A 15364-nucleotide genomic window follows, 5' to 3' on the forward strand; every position below is an offset into this window, starting at 1 on the left:
GCTACCTTTCCAAAAAGAATTTTTTGGTTAATACTCACTTGTTAAATGTTCTCCATTGTTAACTATTCATCATTTAAGTTCAAGAGATTATCCATATTGGACCAAACCTTAAGATCCTGAGCATGTATAGAATATCCACTGACTCACCAGAATAACAAGAATTATTTTAACCGACTTAAAAGGCAGCAGATTTTTACCGAATGCTACTTGGGAAAGTGAGGTCTTTGTGCAAAATGTGGCAAATGTCTCTGTCTATTTTTACCTCTGAGGTGTACAACCGTAGAGCATCTCATACAAAAATACCTGCATACCAGACATAAATGAATTCAAAGCATAATATAAGCTAGTAATATGTAAATTCCCCTCTAGAGGTAAGAGGAATCTAAACTATTATTTTGAAGCATATCATTTAAAAAATAATAACAAGAAGAGGAAACACAAAAGCATGATATCATGTATTCAGCTTCAGTGGGTGCTTACCAAGCCCACCAATCAATGCATGCTGTGGCCAGCCACCTGTAATAATTTCCTAAATCGAATAACAAATATTAAATACATAATACAGATTGTGAAACAAACAAGAGCATCAAAAGACGTTAATATCTATTAGCTAGAATTTCAAAAACCAAATTAGACAAAAGTTTTCATGCAGCAAATATTATCTAAACCTTCCATTCAATGAGCAAATGGACATTACAAAGCTAACAGAATATCACAAATAGCATGAAATGCATAAGCTCGGGAAAAATTGAATCTCTAACAGGAGCTATGTACTCTTCAGTTCCCACAAATGAATTTGACACTGTAACTGGTTCTGCCAAAAATGTTGGCAGTGGCTGATTCCTGGATCTTCTCCTATTATTAGGCAGTGGATGCTTAATAATCTGCAGAAGTAGTAAAATTTACAGCCTGTAAAGTAGTCATAGTTCCCATTCTAAGCATTTGATAAGTATCAAAGTAGATAGGAAATTCCGAAAGATGTAATTGTTTGCAAATTCTGTGTGTAGACATGACAAAAGCACATTCTGTGGTGACAGAGATTACAAGGAATCCTTTTCATACCCTTGCAACGCCGGAGAAAGAATGACTTATAAGATAGTTATTTTTTTACACACTTTAATCCACTAACTAAACCTTCCACCCTGGCATGGGCAGGATTTATTTCATAGACTTGTCACCTTTGAGAAACCTCAAAAGCTATAATATAGGTAGTACACTACAAATCATGCAATTTAACCGGTATAACTAAAAGGAAGTGTTCGTCTTGCTATCGAACAACCTCCTGAAAGGAAAATCATCTTTTTCATGCATACCGTGACAAGAAAAGAGTAGTTGAACACCCTCCACACACAGTTGATAAATTGAGCTACACTCATATTATCCATGCTCAGGAACACAACTTAGGAAACGACAAATTGCATATCCTAATGAAAATATAAACATTACAGGAACGTGGTAACATACTTAGGTTTGCAGGACGTCATGAATGAAAATCAAAGTCATTTAATACTATATGCCCATCTTTCTAGAGTAAAATCTTTTCAGGTTTCAAGTCTCGACAATTATTCCTCAAGGTCATCACCAACAAAAATAGAAAAAAACACAAATTAATGACATGATTAGTTATAAAAATTATTGGATTGCGCCACTAATTTCTTTATCTTAAAGCCATTGAGAACATGTCTCTCACTTCCATCATTACTGATATCTCCTACTCAACTTTACAACAAAACTTCTCATGCACAGATTTTCTTCTAAAAGCCATTGAGAACATCTCTCTCACTTCTTTTTACAATGATGCAAAATATTTTTGTTAAAATCCAATGAAAATATGACTCTGACATTTTCCTAATACTTCAAACAAAATGATTACTGTTCATGACGAAGTCACATAAATAACTTGATATTTTTCCAATTTATGTACAGGAAACAACACAATGAATTTATCTGAACAAAAAGCAGATACAGTTCTCAGCAGCTCAAAATCCCTAAACATTGAAGATATTCCAAGCCAATGACAACCTCTACAGCATAAAACCTGGAGAAGTACTAATTGTTAGATATTTATTAAGATCGTACAACATAACAAGGGCATGATATCTGGACAATAAGCTCAGACATAAAAAATAAAAGAAAAGAAAAAGGAACAATATTAAACAGCCAATCTCAAACTCCAGCACCTCTAGCAGAATAATATATAAGTAATTGAATTTTCTCTAGGTCAGTCATCTGAAAGAAACATACTTCATGATTTGCTTTAAGTTGTATTGAAATTATACTTTAGCAGAGTTTCAGGTCGTTCAACAAGAAATAATCAGATCCCTTCAAGGTAACAGAGGAAATACCTGGCAGATTCTTCTTTAATAACTTCATAGGCTGCCTGTCAAGTAAAGCAAATAACTCTTCACCAGAGCAAAAGTCTGTTATCAAACATATGTGTGTAGGAGTCTGAGGAGATAAAGAGACATCAGTACGTATTACGGCATTACTAAATCAATTTAAGAAACCAAACAAGAAAATTTCTTGATATGTAACGCCCCACTTGAGGTACGTATTATGCTCTTTCTTTGCTCTTATTTGAGTTGGTTTGGTAATATTGTTTGTTTGAGTGTGGTGTTGAATGTTTTCCCTGAAATTGGTTAAAAATAGAAGAAGTTTAGTGTACCAAGCTTCGCGGGGCGAGAAGAATCTTCGCCGCGGCGAAGATGTGTTGAAACCAAGGAAAACTCTCTGAACGTCGCCGCGGCGACAGAGGTTTCTTCGCCGCGCGACAGACCGAATAAAATGTTGATGAAGTTTTAGATATTTTCTTCCCTAAGGCAATTTGACCATTCTACCCATAATTAGCAGGAAAGGGGAGTTAATTGTAAGGAATTTTCATGGAGAATAGTGTTTTATAGGGTGAGTTTGTAATGAATCAAAGGATAGGGATGGAATTCCTAAAGAGAGTAAGGGCAAAATGGGAATGAGTGTGTTTTTATTTCATTAAAGGAATTAGAATCAAAGAAACCCCTCATTTCTTCTTTCAAACGCAACATTTCCATCTTTACTCCCTCAACTTCTATTCTTTTGATCAAGGAATTCAAGGGGTTTTTGAAGTGATTTGGAGTAGAAAAGCAACCTAGGGCTTCCTAAGGCAAGGATTTCTCCTTAAGTTGTGTGATTGTGATTTTTAGTTCATTTTGGTATTGAGGGTTTTCATTCTTTTGGTTAAGATTAGAGGAAAAGTCAAGCTAAACTATGAAGGAAGAGTTGGTGATCTCTCTCCATAACAGGTAAGTAAACCCACCCAAGTTGAGATTTATGAGTTTTCTTGATTAGGGTTTTGATGGAAATGATGTATGTATGTGATGTACATGTGATATGCCATGTATGGGTTTAAATAGATTTCTATGCTTTGTGAATGTTAATACCTTGCAAATATAAAAATGAGTTGTTGGTTAGAGAGGTAGTTGAATGGAATGAAGGGGTGTTATGGATCCCCTTTTTGGAAGTGTTTTCTATGGCAGGTTTTGTGGCTTTGTGAAGGGGTTTTTTCCCCATTTTGGATGGTTAGGAAAGTTTTAGAAATGGCTATGATAGAGTTTTATAGTGCACATGTTTGTTTGAAATGCCTAAATAGGGTTTGAGTGTGAGTAATGAACCTTAATTCTTGCAACAGCATGTTGGCATCTCTAAGTGCTTGTGAAGATGAACCATCCATAGCACCTAGTGTACTGGAAAGTGCCTAAGAAATGTAAGGAATGGTGTATGCAATTACCCTATAGTAGAGCTTAGTGGGTAAAATTACTCTAAGGTAGAGAGCATTGAAAAATGCTACAATAGAAGATTAAAGGAGTAAGTATCGTTGGATGATGCTTTGTGATCATCACCCGACCGTTATGGGAATCGGATTGATGCTTTGGATCATCATCCGAATGCCCTAGAGAGATGGTCGATGCTTTGTGATCGTCACCCATGAGTAATAGAATGGGTGATGCTTTGGATCACTTCCGATTAGTTATTAGATAAGTGGGTTATGCTTTGTGATCATCATCCAACATTTAGTAGACGGGTTGATGCTTGGTGATCATCACCCACAGTTACTAGACGGGTTACGCTTAGTGATCGTACCAAAAGTCTGAGGAACGGTAAGTCTAAGTGGTCTCCACCCGATAGTTAGGAAAACCGAGTAGGAGCTTTGTGATCCCACTTGTTAGTCCCTAAGAACGGGTTGGTACTATGTAAATTTCCACCCGCTAGTTATGGAGAGTAGATGGTGCTGTGTGAACGCCATCCGGCCGTACCTCCGGTAAGATGAGGTCATGGTATTAGTAGAAACGAAATAGAACAGAATTTAGAAAAGGAAAGAATTAGAGTCACACGGGACAGACAGTTAGAGGGTTTTAACTTACTGAGCTATTTGTGCCACCCCCCCGTTATTTTCTTGTGTGATGCAGATCTAGGTGATGGCAGTCGGAGGGGCGTCGCAAGCGAAGAGAGAAGCTACACTGTTTCCCCTGTTTTGTCTTTTAAAATACATTTTGTAAACAGTACTCTTTATGTTAAAGACACATGAATTGTAATAAAAAGAAACTTTGGGCCCAATTTTCTATTGTTATTATGCATGCATTGTACTAGTTTTCAGTAGATGTTCATTTTTGGTATCAGAGCAAAGATTTTGGGATTGAACAGTGTACTATTCTCATCGCCCCGCCCTCTACCGACTGTGTGAGTAATTCTTTCCTTACAGTAATTGTTTCTTGAGTTCATTAGTGTATCCTTTTGTAGATAGGCGTAGTTATCGAAATCGTGGTAAAGGTGTGGTGAATGAAGGAGAACCTTCTAACCCACCAGGGTCACGCCCCCTCCTTCTGTAAGCTAGAATCCGGCGAATTATACAGCAAGTTATGGCTGAACTCAGGGGAGAGTTTACCCCCGTACAGACACCGCCAGTTTACGCCTGTCGAAAGAGGGCAAACGGTACCTCCCCCAGTACCGAACGATGTGAACTGATTTACGGTCTTTCCAGTCAGCATCAACCCTCAGAGTTTAAGGTACTACAGATCCAGTATAGCAGAAGAGTGGCTTGGGTCAGTAGAACGAGCCACGGTTTATTTCCCATGTCAGACCGGGAGAAGATCCGGTATGTAGTTTCTTGTTTCGGGGTGATGCTCGAATTTGGTGGGAATTAATGGAAGAAACTCATGATGTGACAGTAATGACGTGGGAAGATTTTAGGCAAGATTTTGGGCTGAGTATAGAACAGGACCAAGTTCATGAGAGGTCCAGATTTATTAGTCTACAGCAAGGGACTAGCGCTGTGAAAGAGTACTCAGTTAAGTTCAAGCTCTTGCAAGTTTGCACCGAATAGTTAGCACTCCGGCCTTGAGAAGGGATAAGTTTGTGCATGGATTGAAGCCGGAGATAGCCCGGGATATAATGACAAGCTCCAACCCCTCCTCAGAATTACAGTGAGGCTTGAGGCGGGCGATGAAGGCGGAGATTTTTGAGAATAAAATCTTCCCCGTAGATCCTCGACAGGAGGACCAAAGGAGCTACCCTCTACTCCCCAGAGAGAGAAGCATGAGGGTGTAAGGGTAAAGAAATGAAAATCAGAAAAGAAGTTCAGTATAGACCAGAATAGAAAAGAGTGGAAGAATAAACGACCTCGGACGGAAGGGTTCCCTCCTTGCCCTAAATGTGGGAAGAATCACCCGGAGAATGTCTGAGGGCTCAGAGAGTGTGCTATAGGTGCCGACAGCCAGGGCACATGATGAGAGATTGTAAAGCTCCTCTTCCACCAACCACTCAGGGTTCAGAGGGCACTGCGAATGCCAGAGTTTTTACTGTGGCCACAAGGGGAAGCAGAGGCCAGTCCATCAGCAGTTACTGGTCAGTTATATTTCATGCGTCCCTTTATATGCTTTAATTGATTCAGTGCTACCCATTCGTTATTATCTTATGGGATGCTTGAGAGATAGGTTTGAAACCTACTAGAACGACACAACCCATTAAGATAGAACTACCCTGGGGTAGTTCGTGACTCAAGAGATTTTGTTAAGAGAGTCCTTAGTGATCCAGGGTAGAGGTTAACCGTTGACTTAATAGTTTTTGATATGCTCGACTGATGTGATTTGGGCATGGACTTCCTAGGGAGATATGGAGTAGAGATTGACTGTCGGAAAAAAAGGCGAGGTTTAACCTCGATAGTGGATAAGTTTAGTTTTGGAGAGGCCTCAGTTTAGCATGCTGGTTAGAGTGTGAAAGCCAGGAAGAGGTTGAGAAAGGGTGTTGGGGGTATATGCCCAGTGTATGCAGAGTGGTATGTCCACAGTTAGAGATCCAGAGGGTGCCAGTAGTTCGAGACTTTCTAAATGTGTTTCCGTAGAGTTACCGGTTTTGCCTCCAGAGAGGAGGTAAATTTAGTATCGAATAGCACCAGGACAGCACCAATATCTAAAGCCCCTTATCGAATGGCCCAGCTGAGCTCCGAATTAAAGAAGCAACTCCAAGAGCTTTAGATAAAGCTTTATCCGACCAATCATTCCCCTTGGAGCTCCAATCCTGTTGTGAAAAAGAAGATGGATCACTAAGGATGTGTATTGATTATAGAGAGTTGAATAAAGTTACGATTAAGAATAAATACCTTACCCGGATAGATGACCTCTTGATCAGTTGAAGAGCGGCAGTGTTCTCCAAAATTGATTTAAGGTCCGGGTATCATCATGTAAGAGTGGCTGAGCAGATTTGGCTAAAACTGCCTTTCGTACCAATAGGGCATTATGAATTGTAGTGATGCCTTTTGGCTTGACTAATGCCCCAGCAATTTTTATGGACTTGTTGAACAGGGTGTTCATGAGTATTTGGATCAGTTTATTGTTGTCTTCATCGATGACATTCTGATTTACTCTAGTCTAGAGAAGAACATGAAAAACACATTGGATTAGTATTGCAACGGCTGAGAAAAGAAATGTGTGCTAAATTTTCCAAGTGGTGAGTTTTGGCTGAACCAAGTGTTTCCTGTCATACCGTATCTAAGGAATATTCGGTAGATCCGAGTAAAGTCAGGCAATCCGGAATGGCAGAAGCCGGAACAGTGAAAGAAATCAGGAGTTTCTTAGGATTAGCAGGTTACTACGGCGGTTTGTAGCAGGGTTCGCCCAGTTGGCCAACCATTGACAGCTCTTACCAAGCAGAAAACTCCTTTTGTCTGGTCACACATGTGAAAGAAGCTTTCAAGAGTGAAGAAGAGATTAACATCAGCTCCTGTCTAGTGTTACCGCAGGAGGTGTAGATTATGACATTTATACCGACGCCTCTCTACAGGGACTTGGCGCCGTACTGATGCAGTTGGGTAGTTTATAGCTTATGCTTCTCGCGTCATGTAAAGAGTACGAGACCAGATACCCTACGCTGACTATAATAGCGCCGTGGTCTTGCCTTAAAGAGTTGGAGGCATTACCTTTATGGCGTGAGAGTAATATCTACACCGATCATAAGAGTCTAAAGTACTTCTTCACCACAAAGATGAATATGGGCAAAGGAATGTTAGAACTAGTTAGGATTTGATGTGAGATCAAATATCAACCGGGGAAAGCCAATGTAGTAGCCGATGCTTTGAGTAGAAAAGCCCATGTTTTCTGACTTACCACAGAAAGAGTTAATAGAACTTGTCTAAGGAGCAGATTGAGGTGGTTCGGGAAGAATTGCCAGCCTAAGGTACAGTCCTCTTTACTAGAGGAGATTAGAGAGAACAAATGGTTGATGAGTGGTGTCAGAAAACAGTTCAGCAAGTGCATGAGGCAAGACAGCAGAGTTCTTTGTGAGAAATGATGTCCTCTATTTTCAGAAATCGGTTGTGCATTCCTCCAAAGTGAGTTAAACAGAAAATTCTTATGAGGCTCTGACACACCGTACACCGCTCATCTGGGAGCAACCAAGATTATCGGATATAAGAAAGGCTATTGGTGGACGGTATAAGAAAACTTGCAGAGTTTTGTGGCAAATGTCTAACTTGCCAGCAGTGAAAGCAGAACATCAACGACCGTCAGGTTGCTTCAACCATTGAGTATTCCAGAGTGGAAATGGGACATTTCAATGGATTTTATCACGGTCTCCCCAGAGTGCAGAAGGATATATGCTATATGGGTGATTGTGGATAGGTTAACCAAGTCAGCCCTTTTCTCCCGGTAAAGGAAAGTACCCTACAGATCATTGGCTCAGATTACTCAGGGAGATAGTCAGATTGCATGGTGTGCCCAGACTATAGTGTCAGATAGAGATTCCAGATTTGTTTCAGCCTCTGGACAAGTTTACAGAGGAGTTTGGTTACCGTTAAGCATTATACTGCCTTCAATCCTCAGACACAGATGCCAACCGAAGAACGAATCAGGTGCTCGAGATATGTGAGGGCCTGTTGCATGGATTATAGAGTATCCTGGCATGAGATGTTACCTTAGTGGAATTTGCCTACAACAACAGTTATCAGTCTACAATTAAATGGCGCCTTACGAGGCTTGTATGGTACGGTGTAGTCTCCGCTCATTGGGATGAAGTAGGCGAAAGAGATGAGTGAGTACCGCTCTTGGGCCGAGATGACTCGAAGCTAGTAGAAGATGTGAAGAGTTCGAAATAGAATGAAACAAGCCCAAGATCGACAGAAGAGTTTGCCGACTTGAAGAGGAAAGAGGTAGAATTCCAAGTGGGCGACAAAGATTTCTGAAAGTTTCCCCTACACGCGGTAATGCGCTTGGAACCAAAGGGAAGTTACACCGAGGTATGTAGGTCCTTTTGAGATCTTGCAACGAGTGAAAGGTCCTACATGGCACTACAGGGTGCATGATGTCTTCCATGTCTCGATGCTACGGAAGTATGTAAGTGACCCCTCCACATCCTGCGCGTAGGGACTTGAAGTAGCAGAGAATCTAGTATAGAAGAACGTCCAGTCAGATTCTAGATCGAGGTTAAGAACTTCGGAACAAGAGTGTTTCCGCTATGTGAAGGTCCTTTGGAGGAATCACAAAGTGAAGGCCACTTGGGATGTAGAACGGGACATGCGAATCGTTTCCCAGAGTTATTTGCATGAATTTCGGGACGAAATTCTTTTAAGGGGGAAGAATGTAACGCCTTACTTGAGGTACGTAGTTATTGTCCTTCTTTTGCTCTTATTTGAGTTGGTTTTGGTAATATGTTTGTTTGAGTGTGGTGTTGAATGTTTGCCCTGAAATTGGGTTAAAAATAGAAGAAGTTAGTGTACCAGCTTCGCCGGGGCGAAGATGTGTTGAAACCAAGGGAAACTCTTTGGACATTTCGCCGCGGCGACAGGAGTTTCTTCGCCGCGGCGACAGCCGAATAAATGTTGATGAAGTTTTAGTATTTTCTTCCCAAGGCAATTTGACCATTCTACCCCTAACTAGCAGGAAAAGTGGGGAGTTAATTGTAAGGAATTTTCATGGAGATATGTTGTATAGGGGTGAGTTTGTAATGAATCAAAGGATATGATGGAATCCTAAAGAAGAGTAAGGGCAAAATGGGAATAGTGTGTTAATATTCATTAAAGGAATTAGAATCAAGAAACCCTCATTTCCTTCTCTCAAACGCAACTTTCCATCTTTACCCTCCCTCAACTTCTATTCTCTTTTGATCAAGGAATTTCAAGGGGTTTTTGAAGTGTTTGGAGTAGAAAAGCACCTAGGGCTTCCTAAGGTAAGGATTTCTCCTTAAGTTGGGGATTTGTGAGTTTTAGTTCATTTTGGTATTTGAGGGTTTTCATTCTTTGGTTAAGATTAGAGAAAAGTCAAGCTAAACAAGTGAAAGGAAGAGTTGGTGAAGTCTCTCCATAACAAGGTAGTAAACCCAACCCAAGTTGAGATTTATGAGTTTCTTGATTAGGTTTTTATGGAAATGGTGTATGTATGTGATGTACATTGTGATATGCCATGTATGGAGGTTTAAATAGAGATTTCATGCTTTGTGAATGTTAATCCCTTGCAAATATGAGAAAGGTTGTTGGTTAGAGAGGTAGTTGAGATGAATTGAGGTTGTTTATGGATCCCCTTTTTGGAAGTGTTTTCTATGGCAGGTTTTGTGGCTTTGTGAAGGGGTTTTTCCCCATTTTGGATGGTTAGGAAAAGTTTTAGAATCATGGCTATGATAGAGTTTTATAGTGCACATGAGTTGTTTGATGAAAGTGCCTAATAGAGGTTTGGTGTGAGTAATGAACCTTAATTCTTGCAACATTACATGTTGCATCTCTAATGCATTGGTGAGATGGAACCATCCATAGGCACTAGTTTTACATGGAAATGACCTAGAAAGTGTAGGAAATGGTGTATGCAATTACCTTATGGTAGAGAGCTTAGTGGGTAAATTACTCTAAGGTAGAGAGCTTGAAAAATGCTACAATAGAATGAATTAGAGAGTAGTAAGTTGGATGATGCTTTGTGATCATCACCCGACGTATGGAATCGGATTGATGCTTTGTGATCATCATCTGATAAGCCCTAGAGAGATGGGTCATCTTTGTGATCGTCACCCATGAGTTAGAAATGGGGTAGATGCTTGTGATCACTATCCGATTAGTTATTCGATAGTGGGTTGATGCTTTGATCCCATCACAGTTAGTAGAAGCGGGTTGATGCTTTGTGATCATCACCCGACAGTTACTAGAGACGGGTTAACGCTTAGTGATCGTTACCAAAAGTCATGAGACGGGTAGGTGCTAAGTGTTCTCCGCGATAGTTAGAAAACCACAGGACTTGTGATCCCCACTTGGTAGTCACTAAGAACGGGTTTGGTACTATGTGAATTCCACCCGATAGTTATGGAGAGTGAGATGGTGCTGTTGAACGCCATCCGGCCTGTACCTCGTAGAGAGGTCATGGTATTTAGTAGAAACAAAATAGAAACGAATTAGAAAAGGAAAGAAGTAGAGTCACACACGGGGACAGACAGTTAGAGTTTTTTACTTACTGAGCATTATTTGTGCTCACCCGTTATTTCCTTGTGGATGCAGGATCTAGGTGTGATGCAGTCGAGGGGGCGGCAAGCGAAGAGAGCTAGCTACACGTTTCCCCTGTTTGTCTTTTAAAATACATTTTGTAAACAGTACTCTTTTTTATAAAGCCAATGAATTGTAATAAAAAAAAAGAAACTTTGGCCCAATTTTCTATGTTATTATGCCATGCATTGTACTTTTCAGTAGATTTACAATGATATGACTCTAATGAAATATGTTAAATTGTAGTATTAAGGGTATTGGGTTGATGATCAATATAAACTTAAAACAGATAACAAGCCGCGGATCTCTCAGTTTTAAAGAGAAGGTTGAAAATAGCTTCTTTACCTATTTAAAATTTTCTTTCCTATTTAATTGGGATTTGTTTCCTAGGGTAGATTTCCATTGTTATTTAGTTTAGGTGTTCGGCAACTACAGATAAGAGCTTTATTTCGGTTGGAATCAAGATTGCTAATATTTATATTGTGTTAATATGCATTATTTCTCCCTTTTCTTTTTCCTCATTTGACTTTCTCACATGTTGGCATATGTTTTTCCTCTTCTGATGTTTTACTCTAATACTAAAATTTAGGTTGGTTGAACTTTATTATTTTTAAAACCCTTCTTTCGTTTTATCTACAACTGAAGCTATAGAGACAAATCCAGGATGGAAAGCAGCCTATAGAATTTGTGCAAACTCAAGCCAACTAGAGAGAAGGTGTGCCGAATGTGCAGAATTCGAGCATCCAACATTGACAAAATAAGTAAAATAGGAAGATTATTTTAGCTAGAATTAATATTACACTTTAAAGGAAAAAAAAAAAAAAAAACAGTGGAACCTATTGCCACATTGCAGTTCTTATCAGGCAACACCCCCCCCCCCCCCCCCCCCCTCCTCCTCCTCCCCTCCTCTCCTCCTCCTCTTAGGTAAAGAAGAAGAAGAAGGAAGATTAAAGTTACATGCAACTAATTACTTATTAGAACAAGAAAACTATATTTAAAGATAGTACTTTTTCCCACTGTTTGGCACTTAGTAGAGACAGCATTAATTTTACTCCGGTTTACGATTTGAGTTCACCAAAGTTTTAACCAATGGTAACATTTTTTGTACTGGAGAAATTGCTTATTTCAGTGCGTATTGGTGTTGTGAGTTGTTCCAAGCAAAGCCATTACTTCAATACACGATTGTTTCTTTAAGGTTGAAGTTTCACGTGCAACAATATGAATGCCCTTTTGCCCCACAAAGCCGATCTTGGTGGATTTGCCCAATCAATGCAGCTCTGCTGCCCAAATTTGTCGTTTATTCTCTTAGATGAGCATACAAATGAAGTGATAGTCTTCCGAAAATGATGGTATCATTATTCATACACTCGTTTAACAGTATCAAAGACCACATCTATGGCACTATTCAATATCAACAAAACAAGTGCCTTGAGTACTAAAGAAACGAAAAATGAAACATAATTCATAGCTCATTCAATTTAAACCCTCTCAAGCACTTGCTTAAAAAAAAGGAGAATCTATACAAATACCATGGATAATGTTTAATCTAATCATGGGTTTGTAAAATCCATTCAGAAAATATAGTGAAACAATTAGGTCTTTTTTGAAGATTGTACTAATTGAAGATCCAACATGTACAAAGTGAAAGCCTCATTCTCGATTCTGTGAGAATTTTTTAGGAAGCATCCAACAAAATCATGAGAGATTTTTAAGTGAAACAACATAACTCATATGAGATATAGTATTCAATCAAACCAAACAATCAAAATGAATTGCATGTGCGGAAATTTTAACAGCCAAGCATTCAGATGATATTCTTCATATTCTTCCTCAGATTTCCAGACCAAGACATTTTTTCACATTTTCCACAAGCAGGAGCAAGCCATGCTTTTCGTCCTCAACAGATATCATTGGTCATAATTGTGTTTACATAAACATATTAAGGTAAAACCCTGTGTTTTTTTTTTTTTTTGTTTTTTTTTATTTTTATTTTTTTTTTATAAGAAAGAAAGTTGACATTACTGTGCTATTCTAGTTAACATGTAACATGTACCCGAATAACCTTGACATTCCTTGGCATTGCAAATGTGTTCCTCCCTTCACTGAAGTTATCACTACATTTATTAGCAGCAAAGTGTGGTTCCTAGACTCCCTAAAGTCTTATTACTACTTTGCGCTGCCATTTAACCCAAGGAGTAAGAATGTGAAAGTTAGAAGTAATAAAAAACGTCTATAGACTGCATTGGACACAAACACACCCACACAAGTAATAACAAAGATAAAACATAATTCACTTAGCCTACCATGTTCTCTAGAGCCCCATGACTAGCAGAATCCTTCTTGTTTGCTTCGAATTTGATCTTGCAATGCTATCTTCTTCCCAAGAAACATTTGTTTTTTTCTTTCTTACAACGACCAAGGTGTGCATCATCGACAAAAATCCACATATGCCAGGCCCTTCAAAAATCGATCAGAGGATTTAAATTAGTATGCAACAGTCCTAGACATATGCTCTATAGTTAAAGCACTGAAGATGGGGGAATCTGTATGGCTATGGTGAGTCCCTAAGCATATCACTTGCTATCAAAATGAAAAAAATGCGTCTATACATTAGACTCTTTATACTTAGAAATTCAACATCTTCTCTTTGATGAAATGTTTATCTATTTCAATGTGCTTGGTCCTATCATGATGTACTGGATTGTGTGCTATCCCAATCACAACCTTGTTGTCATAGTACAACCTCATAGGCTACGCACTTTTGATTTCAAGCTCTCCTGAGATTCTTCTTAGCCATATTAGTTCACAAATCCCATGAGCCATAGCTCGAAACTTAGCCTCAGCACTACTTCTAGCTACCATGTTCTGCTTTTTGCTTCCCCAGGTTACTAAATTTCCCCAAACAAAAGTGCAATAACCTAAGGTTGATCTTCTATCATCCACAGAACTAGCCCAGTCCGCATCCGTGAATGCTTCTACTTTCCTTTCATTCTTTTTACCAAAAAAATAGCCCCTTCCCAAGGGTCATTTTAAGGTACCTTAGAATCCTACTCACAGCCCCAAAATGCTTCTTTTGTGGGTTATGCATATGATGACTCACTACGCTCACCGGAAAGGCTATGTCAGGTCTAGTATGAGATAAGTATATCAACTTCCCAACCAGCCTTTGATACCTACCTTTATCAACTAGAGCATCACAACTCATTTTCTCAAATTTCAGATTTGGTTCAATGGGAGTCTCAATTGGCTTGCAACCTAGCGTACCTATCTCCTTTAGTAAATCCAACACATATTTTCTTTGTGAAACTGAAATTCCCTTTTTACTCCTAGCAATCTCCATACCAAGAAAATACCTCAACTGCCCCAAGTCTTTCAATTCAAAATCCCGAGCAAGAACCTTCTTAACAGCCTTTATTTCTTCAAAACTATCTCTAGTAGTAATAATATCGTTTACATAAACAATTAGAATAGTAATCTTACCTACAGAGGTTTTAAGGAATAATGTATGATCAGTCTACCCCCGAGTGAAACGATACCTCTTAACAGCCTTTGTGAATTTTTCAAACCAGGCCCGTGGAGATTGTTTTAGGCCATATAATGATTTCTTAAATTTGCACACTTTTCCGTCCTTTCCATTCCTATTAAACCTTGGTGGCATTTCCATGTATACCTTTTTTAGGCCATATAATATAGATTGATCTCAATAGCACATATATCTTTTGTCCTCAAACAGGTATCTTTTGTCATAACTGTGTTTACAAAAACATATTAAGGCAAAACCTTACGTTTTTTATAAGAAATAGAAATTTGTCAATTACTATGCTATTCTACTTAACATGTAACATGTAAAATGCAACCCTAGGAACAAACCTCACTTCTTAAGGAACATTTCTCTGAACTCATTATTTGACTTCGACTTCTCATCTTTCACTTCCTCGGCTTTTGGATTTGTCGAGGGGACACCAAGTGGTCTGACGTTCCTTGGCATTGCAAATGTGTTCCTCCCCTTCAGCTGAATGCTATCACTATGTTTATTAGCAGCAGAGTGTGGCGCTTTAGAATCCCTAAAAGTCTGATTACTACTTTGCACTGCCATTTAACCTAAAGGAGTACGAAAATAAAAGGTAGAAGTGGGAAACACAAACATGTGAATGTCTATAGACCGCATTGCACACAAACAAACACACACAAGTAATAACAAAGATAAAACATAATTCCACTTAGCCTACATGTTCTCTAGAGGCCCCATGACCAGCAGGATCTTTTCTCTTTTGCTTCGGATTGCAATGCTTATCCTCTTCCCAAGAATTTTTTTTTTTTTTTTTTGGTTCTTTCCTACAGCTACAGCAAGGTGTGCATCATAGGCAAAATCCACATATGTGA

Source organism: Pistacia vera, unplaced genomic scaffold (genome assembly GCF_008641045.1).
Source record: "Pistacia vera cultivar Batoury unplaced genomic scaffold, PisVer_v2 Contig414, whole genome shotgun sequence".
NCBI lineage: Eukaryota > Viridiplantae > Streptophyta > Magnoliopsida > Sapindales > Anacardiaceae > Pistacia > Pistacia vera.